Source organism: Oryctolagus cuniculus, chromosome 4 (genome assembly GCF_051225735.1).
Source record: "Oryctolagus cuniculus isolate XC-2025 breed Fujian yellow rabbit chromosome 4, ASM5122573v1, whole genome shotgun sequence".
NCBI classification, from domain to species: Eukaryota; Metazoa; Chordata; class Mammalia; order Lagomorpha; family Leporidae; genus Oryctolagus; species Oryctolagus cuniculus.
The window spans coordinates 31,933,681-31,955,866 of record NC_142870.1 but is presented as its reverse complement, the minus strand read 5'-3'; the positions used below and the strand labels follow the sequence as shown (position 1 = coordinate 31,955,866).

Here is a 22,186-nt window from a genome sequence, read left to right as displayed (position 1 = left end):
TTTTACAAAAAGATGACCTAACAATAGTTCATCGAGTGCTTCAGGCACACCAGCTCTAAAGCCAAGTCCTTCATGGATGTTATCTCCATTAACTCTATAAAGAATCACTAGTCCCATTTCAAGGATGAAGGAACCGTGGTTCACAATGTCACAACTAGTTAGTGATAGAGTCAGGATTGGAATGCAGATCCAGATGGCCCCTAAATTACATTTTCCACCATGAAAGAGTATAAGCACAGGAATAAAAATATCATGATGAGGCCACTTGAGAGGAGGAAACATCATGTTTTTAATGGGCAGTAAATTTGGATGGGTCATTTAAAGCTAAGTGGTGGAGAGATTTAAACGCCGGGATGAAAAGCCCAGACAGGCTCTATGATGGAGTAGGCAACAACTCAAAGTTCTTGGCTGAATTCTGGTAAATATCATGCATTCCGTGCAGATTTCTGTCCCCAGAGTAGAAAGATAAATATAAACCCCTTTAGCCTAGTACAGGGCCTGGTTGTGACTGATGAATGTCCAATTTTCTTTCTTTCTAGGGGCTCTGGATTCCTCCTTTTGTCCCTTCTTTTAGGACTCTCTGCAGAGCAAGTAGGTCAATAGTCCAGCCTTTCTCTTCTCTCTCTTCCCTTCTCCAGACACAACCACTCAAGACACAAGCAATATTTTCTTTGTCTTCTCCACATCCTCACCGAGTACCACAAACAAAGACTGAGCCAAAGGGTGTTGTTCCCGCAGCATGGACAGCTGAATGTCAGCTAAGTGATGTTTAGCATCAAGGAATGGAAAGCTTAGATGTACACTGGGAACAGAAAACAAATATTCCAAAGAATTGCAATAAGTAAGCACTGTATGAAACCGAGGTGAGGTGGACCAGCAACAAGGCATTCGCTCAAGAGCCAAGACTGAGAAGCTTCTGCTAGATGACATTTTTTTTAAGGATTTATTTACTTATTTGAAAGGCAGAGTAACAGAGAGGAAGAGGCAGAGAGGGAAAGAACGAGCGAAAGAGTGAGAGATAGAGAGAGAGGTCTTTCATCTGCTGGTTCACTCCCCAGATGGCCACAATGGCTGGAACTGCACAATCCAAAGCCAGGAGCCAGGAGCTTCTTCTGGGTCTCCCATGTGGGCGCAGGGGCCCAAGGACTTTGACCATCTTCCACTGCTTTCCCAGGCTATAGCAGAGAACTGGATTGGAAGTGCAGCAGCCAGGACTCAAACCAGAGCCTATATGGGATGCTGGCACTGCAGGCAGTGGCTTTACCCTCTATGCCACAGCACTGACCCCTAGATGACATTTTAAAAGGTATGGGGGTGAATGCTTGCCATGGCCATTACGATGCAAGTTGGGAAGCCCACATCCCATATTGGAGTGCCTTGATTCTAGTTCTGACTCCACTACTGATTTGAGTTTCCTGATGACGTGCATGTTGGGAAACAGCAGGTGATGGATTAAGCAGTTGGGTCCCTGCCACCCTTGTGAGAGACCCTGATTGAGCTCCTGGCTCCCAGCTTCAGTTCAGCCCTTGCCCTTTTGGGCCTCGGAAGAGTAAACCCGCAGACTGGGAGATCACTGTCTTACTCTCTCAATAAATAAATACATTTTTAAACATATTATGCTTTTCTTCTTGCAGTGTAATTCATCTTAGGTAATCAAAGGCAATTAACTTTAATTTATGCCAAAATTAAATGTAAAATTAGCACAAAGAAAAAATTGCAGGTGGAAATTAGGGGGCCACAGAATTGATTGATTATTCTAAGCAATAACTCGTTGGCCTTGTATTCTAGTTTAATATTAGGCAAGATTTACCACTACCTTCACTTTTTATAGTAACAGTATATTTCTTATAAAAAGGAAACCCAGTGTGTTGAGAGGAAAGGAGAAGTGGCTAGAAATTACAGGAGCGATTGACAGGATGACCAAGAGGCAGCAAACCTGTAGCATGCTTCTTGGAGAATGTACTTTCTCTCTCTTTTCCACCTCCCTGCTTTTAGGGAAGCAGCCCTTCTGATCTTGCTGGTTGCCTTTTTTCACTCCATTCCTTCGACCAGTGACTGTGTCCCCCAAACATCATTTTATCCACAAACACATGAGTGCTTGAAAGTCTCTGTGGCTGTCCCTTTCACTTCTGTGGTTGGAACAGCTCCTCACGCAGATGCTGGGCCTGGTCTGTCAGCCCTCTCAGCGCTCCTTCTAATGCTTAGCAGGATTAACCCCCCTTCCCCCATCTCTTCTCTCCTGTTCCCCGGGTGTGAGATGTGTGCATGTGTGTGCTGGGAGGAGAGACCAAAGAGTGCGACAATAACTAAAAGGAGCTCTTATTAGGATCTTCATGAAATACTGAACTCCAACTAGTTTTCAAGTTCTCTTCATTGGCCAGGAACTAAGAATTAAGTGGGATCATCATGGTGGTTTCCCTGAGTTCACCTGAAAAAGAAAATTCAATAAATGTTGCATTTCTCATCTTGAAGCTTGGATTATTACAGTGGACATAAAGTCAGACCAGTTTTCGTCTCCTATCTCACAGCTATCAGCAATGCAAACTGTGATCACCTTTGCTTGCACTTTGTTAAACCTGCCGAGAGCAGGTGGCAAGATTCTTGGATTGAGAGGCAGGTGGAGGAGTGAGGAGGGGGTGTAAATCAAAGTTCAACTACCGTGTTCTGTCTGGAGTAACTGAGACTGGATCCAGAAGCCCTGTCTGCAAGCCCTGGCCGCTCTGAGTGTGCTGCCAAAGCATCCAATTGCATTGCTTTCAGGGCAAAGGTAATTAGGCGTTCTGGGGGAGCTCTACTATTTTTCAGATTGAGCAAATCCCAAACAGGTGCAGCCTTAATCCAGGGCCTTGGGAGGAGCCGTTGGAGAGGCAGCTGCGGGTGCTGGAGTGCTTCAGGAGGAGAGAGACTATGGCAGGAAGGAGCAAGGCCTCAGAGCCCTACGTGTGGCGTCTGAGGACAGAAAACGGTGCTGGCACGGAAACAGTGAAATACATGTTCTGTCTTTCCTGTCTCCCTGTCCACCTGCTGTGGGAGCACGTGGTGCCTGGCATGGTGCGCACAGGAAAAATGAGATGCCTGGGTTGTGTGGGTCATCCAGCAATGGTGCTGAACTTCAAAGTGAGAGACTCAAGATTTCTGAAGGATTTGCATTGTTTTTAATGTTCCCCTCTCTTCCTAGGAATGAGCAATCTAAATCCAAATATTGGGATAAATGCATGGTTGCAGCCCTTGGCACGGCTAGCGAAATACAGGCGGGGTGAAGGAAGGCAATGGGCATGGGGAAGCCAGATCTGCTCCTATGTCTTTCATCTGTGCCCTGGTGATGAGTCTGAAAACCATGCCTTTGAGCACGTTAATGAAAAAGAAGAGAGTGAAGGGGAGAGAGCAGAAGAAAAGGGGAGAGAGAGGAAAAGACAGGAGGACCGAGGGAGGAAGAGCCTTAGGAGAAAGCCAGAGGGAAGGAGGTAAGACTTACACTGGTTTTCACAGTAGTTTTGATCAACTCCCTTCGGCATAGAAGAGCTTGGTGGCTGAGGGCAGGAGGGTGTGTCTGGGGGAGTTTTTGTCGCTTGGTGTCCCACACTCAGGCTGACCCTTTGCTGGGTGACAGCGAGGCACACAGGCATTTCTAAACACATGAAGAAAAATGAGAAAGGAAGAATTATTGTCTGAACTAAAGTCCACCGCCATCAAAGTGGGCAACTGAGTGGGGAGAGGTTAATTTCTTGTCGCTCAAGCCCCCAGGCAAAGTTTCCGATGCTCCTCCTAAATGCGTGGCCTGAAGTCACCACCAGAAACCAAAGCCCATTTATGGATCAGGACCACAGAATGTTTAGCAACTGAGATAGCATCTCAATCCGCCCCCTGGTTTGGGGGCATGGAAGCCAGTGTCTTCAGTAGGACCAGCTTGTGTCGGTGGGCACTTGTGCTTTGCTGCCTAGCTGTTCTCTCTTTCCCAGAGCCCAGCCCCTCTCTTTAACTAGCTAACCCTTCAGGCTCACTGAGAATCAGTTACTGCTTCGTTGAGGTTAAGTACAACGTGTTTATTTGGGAAGGAGAATACTTGAACGTGCACTTAAATTGTTTTGACTCCAACTGCAACAAAGCATGTCTTGGCGACTCTGGCTAGGGGAGTGATGCATGCGACAGGGGTCACCATCACTTAACTCCAGTGCCACTGAGAGGCTCACGGTGGAGAAAGAAATATGCAGAGGAGAGGAACACGGGAGAGGAGCAAGACAGGAAGAACAAAAACATCACTGCTGTGGTGGGTGGAGGCGCAGTGTCACCAGTCATTTCCTGCTATGATATTTAATGGCGTGAGGATCTGGGGCCCCTTCTCCGAGAGCACTGCGTGGCCTCTGGAGCCATCATTACTGAGCAGCCCCTCTACCAGGGCCCACTTTGCACAGAAGCAAAGCCTTCTCCTTGGAAGGATGAGGCGGCATTCGAAGACAGACCGTGCAAACAAAGCGCAAATGCCCATCTCCATGGCAGGAACAAGAGGGAGAGGGATAGTATTTTAAAGCTCCATTAACAAAGAACTTTACTCAAGGAGGAGCTGTTAATAAGTAATGAAACAAAGTGCCTGTTATGGAGATTAAATGCCCCTGTGTCTAGGTACAAAGTTCAGGCTGCAAAGTGCAGCTGTCACCCTGTCTATAACCCCACCGTAGCCTTAGAACCCCTGGTTCAAAGTGTGTCTTGCTGCCTTCCTGTTACCAGGCTGCCCAGTGCAAGGTCCAGCCAGGGTTCAGAGGTCAGCGTCTGAGGCTGTGCTGACTGACTTCTTTGTTCAGCTCGGCAGGCTTTCGATAAGCCACGCACTGCTTATTTAACACGATTATTACAAACGACTGGCAGATTATTTTCCCAGACTCTTACACTCGATTTTTTAGAAGCAAGCCTAAATGGTACCAAACGAACTTCTTGTGAGTTTGTGTGTGCACAAAGGCAATCGATATCAGCACATATGGAAGAGCAGGTGAAAAATCTATTTCCAAAGAATAATTATGTCCTCGAGCAGACACAGCAAAGGCAGGCCCTTTGAAGTAAGAGTTTGTAGGGCAGTTTCAAGATGGGTCAAAGAATTCCCCCTGTAACTATCAAAGATCAAATAAATACTAGATTTACCAGTTAAACCAAGCAAATCCTTTCCCATGTGACAGTGTTTGGAGCCTCCCTCCCTAATGGTTTTTTTTTTTTTTTAATTTGTTTATCCATTGAAGACTTTGAGGGAAATTCACTTTTTTAAAATCATTTCCATTTTTTGATTTGATCGACAAAAATGCTAATGAATAGTCCCATTTTACAGAGGAGGAAACTGAGACTCAGAGAGATCGCAGTGCGTCCAGAGCCCCCGAGTTAGTAACTGCAAAACCGAGACCACAGTCCAACTCTTCAGACTTTTCCCTCAGCACCTCCTCCATCAGTTCATGGCTGCCGCTCATGTCCCGACACTGATTTCCTTTAAATGGAAGTTGTTCCTTCTCATTCTTCACTTTTATGGAAGTGAACAGAGTCAGAGTACAAAGCACAAGGCCGGCACTTTGGGAAATGTGATCTGAAAGAGCACTTCAGGTAAAGGCACAGGGAAACAGGGCCTGGCTCCACGTTGGCCTCCTGCCAGGCCCTGGTGCTTCATCCTCTCTCTCCTAGCCCCAGGTGCAGGAGGGTGGGGGAGGGGGCAGGATCTGAGCCGAGTTACCCAGCGGGTCGGTTAGGGTGCTGGTCCTTGCAGTGATAGTCTGGATTAATATTTTACCTTGGAAAGAAACACAGCCCATGCTGATAGACTCAGCGTTAAAGGCTGAGGTTTTAGGATATTCCTTGCTTTTGAGTCCTGCCATCAAGTAGGACTCAAAACACTCCCCCGGTGTTTTCTTTAAGGAAAATAGAGTTTAAAAAAATCAGCAGCAGGTTTCATTTCTATGGCAGAGAGGTGTCAAGCCCTAGGATATTCCTGGTGTTTACTGAGATATTTATTAATCGAGGTTGGCATAGATAAATATTGGTACAGTGACGGAGTCCGCCCTGTGTGTTCGGAAGAGGGTATAAATACAAATTCAGATATATGTCATTGCGATCAGCAAAGAGCTTGAACCGGGATGGGAAGAAAAAGGCAAGAACCTACATCGCTGGTGGCAACAGAGCCGTACACAAAACACGAAGGGTTAGGAAAGAGCAGTGAGAGTAGGGATTGCCTCTTGATTTACAGAACATGGGCTCAGGGCCAGCCACAGGACTGGGTGTTTGACCTGTGTTAAGACTTTTAATCCACACAGACACAACAGGAGGTAGATGGTATCTCCCTTTTGGAGATAACTACACTGAAATTCTGTGAGGTTAAGAGGCTTGTCCAAACTCACCCAGCCTGGTAAGAACAGACCATGGGTTTGATCCCAGTCCTGCACTTGAACCCCGTGGAGAGGCAGAGAAAAATCTGAACAGGAAAGGAGAAAAAAATACATTATTTTAAAAAAAGAAGAAGAAGGAAGACAGCCAGGATTTTGTAATATGCTGATAAGATAGAAAGGAGTCCATTTGTGTATGTCCGCGTTTAAAGACGTGGAGTCACAGAGACTGGAAACTGTAAGGAAAGGCCGGAAGCGGATGATGCAGAAGCAGCACCATGCGTGGGAGCCCTGAGTGTGGCCCCTAAGCCCTGCAGAGAAGGAGTTGAACAGGACGCATTTGCAATGTCATCTTTTACTGGCTCCCTTTTCTCTGTACCCATCTGCGAAGAAGTCTGTATTTCTGCATTGTTTTATTTATGCTGTTAGACCGTGGTCTTTTGGCAGCTACCACCTGCATTTCAAAGACACACATAACATAGATCTCTGGCCCTGGATCTCTCTCTCTTCAGATACAAATTTGTATTTCCAGCTGTGCGCTGAGTGGGACTAACTGGACAATCCAGAGACATCTCTATGGGCTCCTGCAAACCTGCTGTTTCCTGACACTCCTTGGCTCAGCCCAGTTTCCCAAGCTAGAAACCTCGCCATTGTCTTTGATGCCTTCCTTGGGCCCACACCCATAAACCCAGCACATCACCCATCCCGATAGATTTAACTCTGAAGTGTCTCCAAACCCATCACCTTCTCCTACTCTCCTTGTCTATACTATGTACTTTTACATCCTAGCATTTTATTATAGACTATAAGTATATACAAAGACATACTTTTATGCCGTGCCTTAGGTCAGGTCTTCTTTTGGTATTGACAAAAGCAGTGGCTGATGTGATCTTTTCCCCCCACTTTTATGCTCCACTCATTTCTCCTCCCACCTGTCCCTACTAGAATTGATTTGTAAAGCACAAAGCAAACAGCGTCAAATATGGTAATGCACCTTTCTGGGTATAAAACTTTAATAATTCCCATTTATGTACAAAAGAGTGTGCAAACTGGTGACTGTCGACTAACATTGGCCCATAGACAAATTTTATTTGACCATACAAGTGTAGAACAAATTTGAATTAGTTGATAATATTTAAAAGAGGGTGTTTTACATAAACACTGAGATTTTTGGCTCGGGGAAAAATCAAGACCAGGTCGCCCTGAGCAGGATTCCCGCAGCCATCAGATTTAAGGTGAACACCTGCCGGTAATGGGGCGGGATTGGGGGCGTTGCGTTTCCAGTTTGACGCAATCCTCACAGCTATAATCAGGCTGATAATACATACCCTTGATATGATATAATGAGAATGGCACTTTATCTCTGTGGCTTTCTTCCCTAAACCCATAACCCTTCCCCTCCCCGCCCCGACCCTGTCTGATCATGAGAAATACATCAGAAGAATCCCATTTAAGAGGAATTCTGGAAAATATTGACCAGTGGTTCTTGAAGCTGTCAATCAAGATCTTTAAACATAAGTCTGGGAAACATCATAGCAAAGAGGGAATTTGGCAAAGAAATGTCATGTGGTATCCTAGATGAGATTAAGACGAGGATGCAAGGTAAAATCTGAGAACCTCAAAGTATGGACTTTGGTTAATATGATATCATTATTGGTTCATTGACCATAGCAAATATACTGTGCTTTTCTAAGAGGTTAAGGGAAACTGGGTATTTGGGACTTCTCCATACTCCGGTAATTTTCCAAGACTACAGTGGATTGATGCCTGACACCTTGAATAGCACAAGTCCTATACATATGATTTTTTTCCCTTTACATGCATATATATTACAAAGTTGATTATTAATTGAGCACAGTAAGATATTAAAATGATGAGTAAAAATAAAGCAGAATGATTATAACAATGTAACATAAAATTTATGGGAATGTGTTCTAGTTCTGTCTGCTTCTCTCCTGAAATATCGGATGGTACTCTACTCACCCTTCTCCTCGTGATGATACGAGATAAAACAATGCCTTCTTGAGGAGATGAAATAAGGTGGATGATGCAGATGCTGTGTTGTAGCGTTAAGCTACCATGTAAGGTTTACTTGTACCCAAGCAATGGAATATTGAGACAGCCCACCTGGTAACCAAGACAGCCACTAAGTGACTAACGAATGGGTACTGCATACAGCATGAAAACAGTGGACAAAGAGACACCTCAGGTCCCTGGTGGGATGGAGCAGGACAGCAAAAGATCCAATAATAAACTCTGTGTGTTGTACAGTTAAAACTCATACATGTTATATTTATGGAATTTTTCATTTACTATTGTCAGATGACAATTCACTTCAGATAATTGAAACTTCAGAGAATGAAACCATAGATAAGGGAGGACCATTGTGTATTCACAATTTTCTGTAAATTTGAATCTAATCTTTATATTTTTTTATTTTTATTTTTTTTTGACAGGCAGAGTGGACAGTGAGAGAGAGAGACAGAGAGAAAGGTCTTCCTTTGCCGTTTGTTCACCCTCCAATGGCTGCCGTGGCTGGTGCACCGTGCTGATCCGAAGCCAGGAGCCAGGTGCTTCTCCTGGTCTCCCATGGGGTGCAGGGCCCAAGCACTTGGGCCATCCTCCACTGCACTCCCTGGCCACAGCAGAGAGCCGGCCTGGAAGAGGGGCAACCAGGACAGAATCAGGTGCCCCGACAGGGACTAGAACCTGGTGTGCTGATGCTGCAGGCGCTGGCCCTGAATCTAATCTAAATTAAAGTTATTTTTATAAGAAAGAATAAACCCAGAGCGAGACTATTATGTAGGCACAATAGTTGTTGACCTTTTTCCTTATTTCTGATTCCTCAGTGTGGCTAGTCGTGGTGTGCATTAATGACTCTGCTATAATTCACGAAGTAGCATCTTTCATATATACACATACACACATATGTATATATATCTCTTCCTACACTGATTTCTTACAGATGTAAAATCATATATATGCATATATGAAATACACTATTTTATGCATTATCATTGAGTCATTATCTACACAGGTGGATGAGAGGCTTCAAAAATTGTGTGTGGGTGCAGGTTGTGGGGCAGTGGGGTAAGTTGCAGTTTGAGTCCTGGCTGCTCTGTTTCTCATCCAGCTTCCTTCTAATACACCCAGGAAAGCAGCAGATGGCCCAGGGACTTAGGCCCCTGCTGCCATGTGGGAGACCTGGATGGAATTCCCAGCTTCTGGCTTCAGCTCCTGGCTGTTGCAGCCATTTGGGTAGTGAAACAGCAGATAGAAGATCTCTTTCTCTCTATGTCTCTCCTTCTCTCTCTGTGCCTTTCAAATAAATACATAACAATTTTTTAGGAAGTATGTGAGAATTAAATTAAAAGATATATTTATTTTGTTGCAAAAAGTTTTGAAATTCATGCACAATTTTTCATTATATTCATTTCTATGAACTTTTTTTTTTTTGACAGGCAGAGTTAGACAGTGAGAGAGAGAAAAAGAGAGACAGAGAGAAAGGTCTTCCTTCCGTTGGTTCACCCCCCAAATGGCCACTATGGCTGGCGTGCTGCGCCGATTGGAAGCCAGGAGCCAGATGTTTCCTCCTGGTCTCCCATGGGGTGCAGGGCCCAAGGACATGGGCCATCCTCCACTGCCTTCCCAGGCCACAGCACAGAGCTGGCCTCGAAGAGGAGCAACCGGGACAGAATCTGGTGCCCTGACTGGGAGTAGAACCTGGGGTACTGGCGCCGCAGGCGGAGAATTAGCCAAGTGAGCCACGGCAAGGGCCTCTATGAACTTCTTGAAAACCCCTCTTACGCATGACTTTCAAAACTATATTCTGCCAAAATAAACTTTTTTTAAAATTTAATTTCCCATAAATTTTTAGAAATAATCTGGTACATTTCAGGGTTACTAATAAACTAAAAGCCTTTAAACATTCTTTTTTAAAAATATTTATTTATTTATTTGAAAGGCAGAGTTACAGAGAGACAGAGGAGGGAGAGAGAAAGAGAGAGGGATCTTCAATTGGCTAGTACACTCCCCAAATGGCTACAACAGCTGGAGCTGGGCTGACCCGAAGCCAGGAGCTAGGAGCTTCTTCTGGGTCTCCCAGGCAGGTGCAGGGGCCAAAGCACTTGGGCCATCTGCTGTTTTCCCAGGCCATAGCCGAGAGATGGTTTGGAAGTGAAGCAGCCGGGACTCGAACTGGTGCCCATATGGGATGCCGGCACTGCAGGCAGAGGCCTCACCCACTATGCCACAGTGTCGGCCCCTAAAAACTTCTTAACAGAGTAAATTTCTACTGGTGTAGATTTAAATCTTTGTTGTATGTGAATGTAGAAGTTAACTTACAGCAGGAGTCAAAACTTCCCCAGTATGCTCCAATCATAAAATCAGCCTTGAGTGTTGCTAAGACATAAATAGAAGGAAACATGGAAACAACCAATTTCATAGACAATGCTGACATCACTTTCCTTACAGACACAAACCACTGACAATTCATTAACACATTCCAAGACTCCTTGGAAACGCACAGGTTCCAGGGTGGGAGGCCCTGCAATTCATCTGAGGGGAAGGAAAACATTCCTGTCATCCTCAGGGAGGTTGTGATTTCTACATCCCTTTTCACTTGGTTAATCATCCCCTAAAGTCACTTCCAGGGGTGCATTGTTGTTTTCCCAGGTTTTCAAGATGAAGAAATTTCTGCTGAAAGAGGCTCCCTGACTTTTCAGAGGTTATCTAGGGATTCATTAACAGAATAAAAATTAGGCTCCAGTTGATGTCACTAAACATGGCTATCCTCTGCTTCTTCCTGCTTCCCTCAGTCCAAAAAGGTTCTAAATAAGGAGATAATATCATTAAAGACCTCCAGGGAAAACCCAAATGAATCAAATCTGAAGAAAAGATGAAGATAAATTCATCAGACAAATTGAGATAGCTAAGGAATGTGTGGTGTTCAGGAGACAGCAAATTAGACTGCCATTTGTAAGTAACAAGATAGGGCAATAAGAACGGCCAGGGATATTCTGGTCTGCGCTCAGAGAGGGGGAGTGTAACATGAAGAGAAAGCGAGGGTGCTGACAGAACCACACACTGAGATCATGCCTATTCTGGGGGACTCATTTTGGGGTCCATGAACATCCAGCTTGCCGCCTTTTTGGAAGAACTCCCAGAAGCCACACACAGAGGTAAAAAGAGAAAAGTGCTCAGACAGCCCCTGAACTTCATTCTTTACCAAGTTCTGAAGGCAAGGTGAAGCCAGATGGAACTGGTTTAGCAAGCTGAATAACTCAAGCTTGAGGCCTGGTTGGCAAGTTTTATTCAGTTTTTGTTACTCTCCATTTTTGATTGGGTTGTTGTGATTTGGAACAATACTTGGGAAAAGTAAGTGACCTACTACCCACATGGTATGGCTTTAAACTCCTTCTCTTGTGTCCCTAATATGGTGCTACCTTTTCCTTTTAAAATAGGCCCTATAAATGGAGACAGACCAGACAGACCAAAAATATATAGCTAAAATATCCACGTTCCATTAGAGCATAAGGTATCTAGCTCTTCTTTAGAGCAGCTTCATAGATGTGTTTATGAACTTATCTTTTTGAAATTATGGAATTCAAAGAGTTTCTAGTCTAAGGGGAAAGCATTGCATCGCGCCTGGGTGACCAAAGATTGGTTAACTCCTTCCAATCAATATTTTTTTTTCTATTTGACAGATGGATCAATAGCCACTTACCTCTGAAGGCAGGCAGAGCTGAGGCAAGTAAGTAGGAAGAACTAATCATGTTCAGCTGGTGGTAGGTAGGCCAAATCTATTCAAGGCTTCCATCACACCCAGTAAAGTTAGTAAATTCTAAATTTGTAGACAATGGCTGCCGAGTGGAAGCAAGGGGAGCTTTTATTGGGAAGAGATGGAAAATTTAGAAAAAAACTCACCTTGCCTACTTTACTCTGGCTTAGCCCACATGACCCAGGTGGATGTAAGGATTGTGTTCTGGCTCTCCCCGTCTTCTCACCCTCCATCCTTTACTCGCGATGTGATATCCACCAAAAGTCAATGACCCCCCGAGAGCAACTCAGCCCTTATCCTGCCATAAAAACACGAAGAATTTGTCAATACAATTAATATTCTACAGGGATGGATCTGTGTTTTCTTCTGCCCGTAGCACTGTTCAAATACTACTTATCATCAGGAAGAAGTCATTTAGTCAGTTTAAGGAATGGTTTCAAAGAGCAAGACAGGAATTGCTACACTTGAGACAGTCTCAGCTCAATGAGAAAGGAGATCAAGTCCATAATAATGTTTGAGGCTGAATTGAATGCTTAGAGTTTTTATTCAGAAAATGAATGGGGAAAACTTGGACACAGAGAAGCAGGAAGAAAATTAGAAGGGGATGAAGAGTTGGTCAGAGGAGAAGGCCGGATGAGATGTATTGGAAAGGGAGGGGAAACTATCCACTTCCTCATTGGCTCTGGACCTGGAATGAGTCAGAAACACATCCCTCAAAGATTGTGAATGCAACTCTTTCATGTTTCTATTGCACTTTTTTTTTTTTCTCTTTAAGGGATTAACCATCTGAATGCTTATACAATTCCGCTTTAAGAAATTGTAACTCAAGATTTTAAACCAATGATATCCGGGAGACAAGAGCTCACACTATTTGCTCATTTAAGACATGAAAGCACCAAGTAAACAAGAATTACATCTCCCATTTAGCAAAAAGCCTAGAGTGCTTATGTTTTTTATTAGATCTCACAACTTCAACTTTTAAAAAAATTAACATTGACATGACGACACAGGGACAAAAGAAGGATTTTTGCTTAATATTAATATTTATCTCCACAATGACTGCAAGAGCACATTGCCAAACATTTCATTGATAGTGGAAGAAACTCTGAAGCCTCAGAGCAGGAATTCATTAACACTTTTTTAGAGGGATATTACCAGGCATAAATGTCAAGTCAAGGGACAAGGGGAAAACCTCAACTTTACCACAGAGAATCTGACTGACTTTACCTCTTGAACCCATGACTTTGTCTAGTACCTCAGATGTGGTACAAAGCATGAGGGATTTCCTAACAATACAGATTAGCTAAGAGATAGAGGCAAGGAGGCAGGAGGCTTCTTTTCTCATGGGTCCTTAGGAGATTTCTACAGGCAACTTCCGCTGATGCTAATGAGAACTACATGAATTGTTCCTTCAGCTCTGGATAGAGCCCAGAATGGGTAACCAAAAGCATACTCTCAGCAAAGTGTCTTGCTCAGTGTACCCAGAACTCATAATTCATGGGCATTCAAAATAAGGCTACATACACACAAAAAATAAATATTGGGATCCATTTACAATAACAACAGATTTATATAACAAACTTACACAGTTCATTTTTAAATTTGTCTTAAATATTGCAGAAATGCTCTCTCTGGTGGGTTTATTTGCAAAATAAATTTGGGAGCATTAATTATAACTTGCTCAATGAAACAATGTAATGAATGGGAGAGGTCAGAGGCAAGAAGGCATTGGTAAGAAGTGAATCAACATTCAAAAAAAGGAAAGATATTTGGGACTGAACTATCCAATATAGTAGCCACCAGCCACACAAAGCAATGCAAATATAGATTAAAACCAAATGGCACTCAAAATCCAGTTCCTCAGTCACACAAGCACAGTTCAAGTGTTCAGTTGTCATATGACTAGCAGTTATTTCCCTGGGTAGTGCAGATAGCAAACATGTCTATTACCACCGTAAGTTCTATTACACCATGCTGACCCACGTCCTCCAACCTCTGAACCCCTTCTTTCTCCACAGCCTAAGTAATTTTCAAATCCTGACCAGTGTGATTTCAAGTTTCATGAGTGACCTACAAGAAACCAGGGGAAAAAAATCCTAAGACAAGATTTCTACCATCAACATCATCTGGACAGCTAATGAGCTGATGATGATGGCAAGGGACACAACTTAGAAGCTTAAATTTTTCTGTACATGTGAGCAATTCTAGACTGACCTAAAGTCTATCTAACTAAGGCCATCTTCCCTTCTGTCTGTGGCCATGTGTGCAAATGATCTGTCTATATTTTATATCAGCTTCTGGCTGTTCTTTAACTACACAGTCAGAGAGTGCAATGAGCAAGATGTGTAGGAGAAATAGCCCTTTGTGGCCCATAGTCATTCCTTGTACAAATCCACTACTGTCATTATGGTTCTCTCACTTATGTGACTATCATACACCAAAACCAAGGCTAGGGTTCTAGAAGCAGATGTGAGTTATAAGAAAAGACTTCATGATTACTGGGAAATAACATGGATGAATATGTATAAAGACTATTACATAGTAAACAGAGACTCCAAATTCATTTCATAAAATCACATCCATGTCCAAATCTTTGTGGCAGTTTGTTGTGCTCATGTGATTTTTCTTTTAAGATTGCTTGATTTATTTGAAAGGTAGAGTTACAGAGAGAGGCAGAGGCAGAGAGAAATCACCACCCATGGTTCACTCCCCAAATGGCCACAATGGCCAGGTTGGGCCAGGCTGAAGCCAGGAGTTTCCTCCAGGATTCCCACGTGGATGAATTGGCCCAGGTATTTGAGGCATTTTTGGCTACTTTCCCAAGTTGCATTAGTAGGGAGCAGGATTGGAAGTGGAGCATCCAGAAAGTGAACCAGTGCCCATATGGGATGGTGGCACTACAGGTGGCAGCTTAACCCACTATGCCAAAGCATCACCTCCCACCCCAGTGTGATTTTTAAAATTATCTTTATGTGAGTGTAAATAGTTTTTTTGAAACCTTTTATTTACTGAATACATTTCAAAAGTACGACTTTAGGAATATAGTGATTCAACATACCTTCCCTCCCACCCCTATTCCTACCCCACTTCCTTCTCCCTCTCCCATTCCTAGTTCCATTCTCCTTTAAAATTCATTTTTTAATTAACTATACACAGAAGACCAACTCTATACTAAATAAAGATTTTGACAATTTGCACACACACACACAACATATATATATATAAAAAACTGTTTGAGAACAGGTTTCATAGTTAATTCTCACAGTATAACATTAAGGACAGATTTACTGCATGGGTAGTAAGTGCACAGTGACTCCTGTTGTTAATTTACCAGTTAACACTTTTGTGTATGACATCAGTGATCACCCACGGCTCTTATAATGGGGTTCCTAAGTTATGGAAGCCTTTTGAATCAGTATTTAGGCAAGGCCATAAGCAAAGTGTAAGTTCTCTCCTCGCTTCAGAGAAAAGTACATTCTTCTTTGATGACCCCTTCTTTCCACTGGGGTCTCACAGAGATTTTTCATGCAGGACATTTTTTTTTTTTTTACCAGAGTGTCTTAGCTTTCCATGCCTGAAATGGTCTCATAGGCTTTTTAGCCAGACCAGAATGCCTTAAGGGCTGATTCTGAGACCAGAGTGCTATTTAAAATGATTGTCATTCAATTAATCTGCTGTGTGAACTGCTTCCCATGTTGGAATATTCTCTCCTTTCTAATTCTATCTAATGTCATTGCCTCACACTTAAACTTACTTATATGATCCCTTTAACACTTAATCTTATCTATATGATCAATTTAACACTTAATATGATTACTCCAACTCTTTGTCTAAGCGAGCTACTTATTTCTAAAATGAAAGGACTAGGGATAAGCATTTGGCCTAATGATTAAGATGCTATTTAGGATGCACTGGAATGTTTTGAGTTTGAGTCCTAGCTCTGGCTGCAGACCCCAGCTTCCTGTCATTGCAGATCCTGGAAGGCAATAGTGAAGGCTCAAATAATTGAGTCCCTTCCACACATGTGGAAGATGCAAATTGGGTTCCTGGCTTCCATCTTCATCACCCTGGCCATAGTGGGCATTTGGGGAGGGAACTAGCACAAAAGAATTCTTTCTCTTGGTCTATCTTCCTTTCTGCCTATCAAGTAAGTATATCAATTAATTTAAAATAAAAGAAAAATAAAAAACTGAAGAATTCACTTTAAAACAAACACAAGTTATTATTACCACATCATCCTTCACCTATATTTATCAAGCATTCACAAGTAAAAACAAAGTAATAATAACTATTCTTAGAGTGTTTGCTCTTCAGGAAGTTATTTTCTAGCAGATTAGTATAGTTAGGTGTTGCCTTTCACCTTAATGTCTATTTCAGATGACTAAGAATGACATAGAAAGAGAACTGATTATTTTGACAATAGAACATGAAGAAGAATCTTCCATTCCATTCTTGCTTACATTGTTGCAATAAAGATAGACCAACTGAACAGCTATGATATGTACCTGGAATAAATGTAGAAAAATCATGGCTTTTTTCAGACAGGTGCTGCATTCATTTGAGTTAATCCTAAACTTCTCTGTAATTTGGCGCAGAGACTTTTGAGTTGCAATTCAGTGACTGCTGTTTAAACTGTGGAGTTGATGCACAAATGATCCATAACAGATTTTGGCATATTCAATCATCTTCACAGTTCTAACATACCATGAAACCCAATTTACATGTAACTGAGGCACACAAGATGAGAAGCTGAGAACAGACTTCTATTTCAAAAGGCATCAGGCACACTGCTTTATTTTCTTGAAGCACCACTAACTTCAATAAATCTGTTGCTGGAAAAGGTTACTAAATGGCCAGGCCTTTCTTCTTTGTTCTCAATCCTTAATCCACCCTGCCGTCACACACCACGGAGAAACTCTTCCCTCTCCCCTTCCTGTATTTCTCGTCATTTTGATCCCACATTTCTCTTCCCTTGAGTTGAATCCCTCAGATTTGTAAACTGCAGCACACATTATTTTTTGCTTTCTGTTTAGATTTGTACTGCATGCAGTTGGTTTTTCGTTTTTCTTCATTTTGCCTTTAGCACCTATGACATAGCAATTGAAGATGCAAAGGGCCTAGACAATACCAAAAAGCCAGGGTACAACCCATGGGTATGATGGGCCACTCCATGATTATATTGCTATCCATTGGCAGTGTGGACAGTAGATTCCCAACCTGCTGTCCGGTTATTATTAGCTATGTGATGTACAGCCAAAACCATTACAGAGTGGACAAAGTACAAAAGTTGGCTTTCATCACACCTAAGAAAAATAATTCCTTTGAATTAGGCCAGTAAATACTAAAACATTGCTTAATCATGTCTCTGGGAAAAATTATGAGAATGTTTTATGTTGCGTTAGAATTAAAATCAGTGCCCTCAACCATCATTGTCAGTTGCCTGGAACCAGATGAAAAAGACCTGGTGCCTGCCAAAGATCTCCTTTTCTCCAGGGTCCCCAGAGCAGAGTTTCTCAACTTTGGTGCTATTCATGATATGGGTCAGATAATTCTTTGTTGTGGAGGGCTGTCTTGTGCATTATAGGATGTTTAGTTGCAGCTGCTGACTTCTACCCATAGAAGCCCGTTGTATCTCCCCTGCTTATAATAACCAAAATCATCTCTAGACTTTGCTGAATATCTCATGAGGGACAAAGCCACTCCTGGCGGAGAATTAAAACCCTGGCTCTCAAGGTGTGGATCTTTCCTGCTCCAGTCCTGTCTCCACCTCTAGCATTCCACACCCATCCCTACCTAATTACAAACTCTCCCCTCTGTTTCTCTCTTCTCTGAAACCTATTCCATCTTAATTACGTGAAAGTATTTTGTCGATGCCTGTGCAAACCACAATAGATTCCTCGAGTCTCAAAACTTAACATATAATGATTCAACAGGAAAACTTTCAGGAATGTAGAAGAAAAACTAAAGTGGCTAGAAAGAGTAAAGAACTTATATCTAGCTTTCTAAGTCTCTCCGTTGTGGAATCAATCCTGCATTGACTGCTTGTAGCTTTGAATTGACTATCTGGGAAAATTTGAAACTAATGTTATGGGACTAGCTTGAAACTCTCTTGAAATAGAGATGTTATGTTTACATCCCACAAGATTTTCCTTCTTTTGGAAGTTTGCATGTCTTATTGATTTACAAAGAAAATTATTTACCATGAATTTTCCACAACTTCTCAAACTTATCTAAACCCTCCAAGTCCCAGCACCTCCCTGACCTCCCTTTGTTTTCTGACTTGCAGTGGGCAACCACATTGTCCCTGACATTAAACTATAGACATTGACGACAAGATCCAGGCCATGTTGGTGTGAGAATGTTCTCTTACTTCCTCTCCTTTAGTCCTTAGATCACCTCTTCTTCCATAACCTCAGCTGTACTGATCACTTCCCCATTTCCTCTTTCAGCTTCCTTTCACTCTTGCCTCTGGTTTCAGTGGATGGAAATCATCTTCCTTTTCAAATCCAATCCTGTGAACAGTGCTGACCTGAGCCTCTCAATATCTGCTTTCTTTGTATTTGTAATATTTTATTTTTTATTGTCACCTTCCACTCTGCACATATCACTGCCCGCTCTATCCTTTACTGTGCTTTTATCTCAAACTTAATTCTGGCCATCTTTTGTGTTCTCATCTGTTTTCCTTGTTTTGATCTCCTTGTCACCCAACAGACTTCGCAAAAGAACCACCAATATTCCTTTCTTCCTTATTAAACCCTTCATTTCCTGGATCCCTTGTAAGCTTCCTCCTATCTTCACAAATCTGCTGAGATGATATTTTTGTTCCAGTAGTGACAATTCAATCACTAAAATCTGCTGAATTTTTAGACCTTGTTTTTGAAAATTTGGCATTATGGTAACTCGCTGGATTTTCAAACTCTCTTAGCTCCTATGTGACTATGTTCTCCTGGTTTTCCAGATGCTACCTTTGTTGCTCCTTTTCCTTTCTCTTATCTCCAAGAACTCTAGGAAAATGAACCCTAAGGTTCAAGTGCCTGCCCTTCTGTCTTATATATTCAGTCCTTGATAGTGCTCTGAGAGACTCCACTTCTTCTACAAACATAGAATCAATGTCTCTCTTTTAACTTGGAAATGGCCACCATTGTCCTCTGGGGGACTCCTGTTTGTATGACTCACTTTTCATTGGAGGACATCCCTTCAATCAACTTGAACTCAATCTTTTGAGTTTAGAGACCTGTTTGGCCTAGGCAACAGGGCTGTCATCTCATGATCCTGCCATGCCCTTCATTAGAAACAGATCCACTCTTGAAGGATAAACATGGAGGATGACATGTGAGTGGAATTTTTCCTAGCAGAAGTGTATCATAAGACATACCAAGTATGCATGGAGGAAGAGAGGGAGACAGGAGTAACTGGCAAGTCATAATTAATATCTCTAAGTTAAAGGCCAAAGTAACTGTATATCTAATATTTAGAAACACGTTGCTCAATACAAAAAGAATCATCTGAAAGCTTAAAATTAGTCCAGCTCTCTGCTGTGGCCCAGGAGTGCAGTGGAGGGTGGCTCAGGTCCTTGGGTCCTGCACCTGCATAGGAGACCAGGAGGAAGCACTTGGCTCCTGGCTTTGGATCGGCGCAGCATGCCAGCCTGTTTGGGGGTGAACCAACGGCAAAAGGAAGAGCTTTCTCTCTCTCTCCCCCTCCCCACACACTGTTTAATTCTGCCAGTCAAAAAAAAAAAAGAAGAAAAATTAGTCTGATGATAGAAATATTGATTGGTCCGCTAAACAATGCCTATGTAGGCAAAACCCGAAAATAAATAATACTACCAACAGAATGGGCTACAAATTAAGAACAGAGAAAAATGTAGGATATAACACAAGGAAAACTTCCTTTCACGTGGAAGCTTCCCAGGCTTGACTGAGGATCCTGGAAAGGGATGCAAGAAAGAATAAATGAGATGAAATGCCAGTTTGGTACTATTCTCTGGTTCAGTCCACACATTTGAAACTTGTAGGGGCAGATAGAGATCCTAAGATAGCTTGAGAATTTTAGCACTAGGGAAGAATATGTTCCATTTCCCACTGAGAACTTTGCGTGCTCCCTTGAACTTCAGCAGCCAGGGCAGAGAAGAAATACTGTGTCAGAGAGCAGAGCCTTGAGATACCCATTCACCCACACATCTCAGTTGTTCTGACCTGGTGTGGTGTGGAGAAGGAAAGCGTACCATTAAACTCTCTTCCCTGGGACTCGTGCTTTAAAGAGCTGTAGGTTGGTCTTTCTTTGACCAGGTCCACACCTGCAGGGTTAGAAGTCTTTGCCCCAGAGGACTATGACCCAGACCCCAACTCTGAACATTCCAGATCATGATGCTCTGAACAACTGGGATCCTAGAAATTCTGCCAAGGTTCCCTTCTATCTGCATGTGTCCTCTGCTTGTTTCTTCCTAGGTACAGTTACTGGAGGGTTAGCCATATTGCCATTGTGCGAATCCCTAGTTCTGATGGGTGGCAAGGAAGTGGTCATTTGTATGTGTATTTTTTTTGGGGGGGTTGATATAAGGTACAGATGGGAACTGTGTGGGATGAAGTTTCCTTCAGGTATGCTTAGCAACATGGTGAGAGGAGTCATCAGTAGGAAAAAAATGGAAAGTGGGCTCTAAATGAGGGCTCGACTTCCCTATGCCAACACATTTCAACAGGGAATTATAAGTAGTTTAATAACTGTATATTCAAAGGACCTAAGTCCTTGTAAAAGTATATTTCTCAAGGTGAAAGTATAGCATTTGTTTCATTTAACACCTTGCTTAACTTGTCATGTGCAAATATATAGAAGTATGCTCTGTGGGCCTGCATGTCTACTCTGACTCTACTCTCCCACTCTTTCTACCCTGTCACACAGGTGTCCTGCAAGTGTGATGCAGAGGCCTGAAAGAGGAGATACTGAGATGGCCCCAGAAGTGCGTGGAGAGTGCTAGCACGCTGAGGGGGACAGCAGACTACAAGATGTTGGCATCTTGATGAAGGAGGAACAGTATTCCAACCAACTGTAGCAAATGTAGCCAGGATAGACTCCAATATAACCAATAACCAGAGCCTCGCAGTGGGAGACAGTTCTGCCTCTTGACAAGGACCTGGAAAATAAATAGAAGAACCCCAATCCCCACACACTCACACTGCACATGACAACATGGCATTAAGTGAGCTCCTACTGTACACTGTAGGTCAGAGAAAAGACAGAGATATCTTTGGAGAGCTTTGGAACAACCATGCTAAGAAGATTAAACTATAAATTGAATAAGTTCAAAATTGTAATATGAATACATTTTTACCTCAAAGAGAATATTTTAAACAGGTTGTGACTGGATAAACTATCTTATAAATATGAGATCATTTTTATTTTTTGCTAGTGATCCAAGGGGGATTCAGAGGTAGACTGAGGTCAGCTATGAAAAAGTAGCACCATTACATTTCTGCACATGGGCTTAAATAATGTAAAGTAATTGTGAATGCTCTGAAATGTAGGGTCATGGATAACTTCCTGAAGAAAATGGGATTCTTGCACAGCTTAAGAGCAGTCCCATGATTTTATACTTTGGAAGCAAAACAGGTTATTATGTACAAGCCATAGGTGAAGTCTCACTTAAGGGATTCAGAAACTCTATATGATGGACCCAATGACATTTTGAGGATCATGGAGGTTGGCATATCTTGCCTTAGAGAGTAAGATTAAAAGTTAAGACTGCTTGGGGCTGGCGCTGTAGCACAAGGGCTTAAAGCCCTAGCCTGAAGCACCGGCATCCCACATGGGTGCCAGTTCTAGTCCCGGCTGCTCCTCTTCCTATGCAGCTCTGTGCAGCCTGGGAAAGCAGTAGAAGATGGCCCAAGTCCTTGGGCCCCTGCACCCACGTGGGAGACCCGGAAGAAGCTTGTGGCTCCTGACTTTGGATCAGCTCAGCTCCGGCTGTTGCAGCCATTTGGGGAGTGAACCAGCAGATGGAAGACCTTTCTTTCTCTTTCTCTGTCTCTACCTCTTTCTGTAACTCTGTCTTTCA

The 22,186-nt window shown here is 42.7% G+C and overlaps 1 long non-coding RNA gene across 1 annotated transcript; it reads left to right on the top strand.

The window, feature by feature from the left end:
* The first annotated feature begins 12,053 nt into the window (after window positions 1-12,053).
* LOC127493997 (uncharacterized) lies at window positions 12,054-21,440 on the top strand. Its single transcript, XR_007924711.3, has 2 exons — window positions 12,054-12,105; window positions 21,034-21,440. It is a non-coding gene; the product is annotated as an uncharacterized LOC127493997 (long non-coding RNA).
* The last annotated feature ends 746 nt before the right edge of the window (window positions 21,441-22,186 follow it).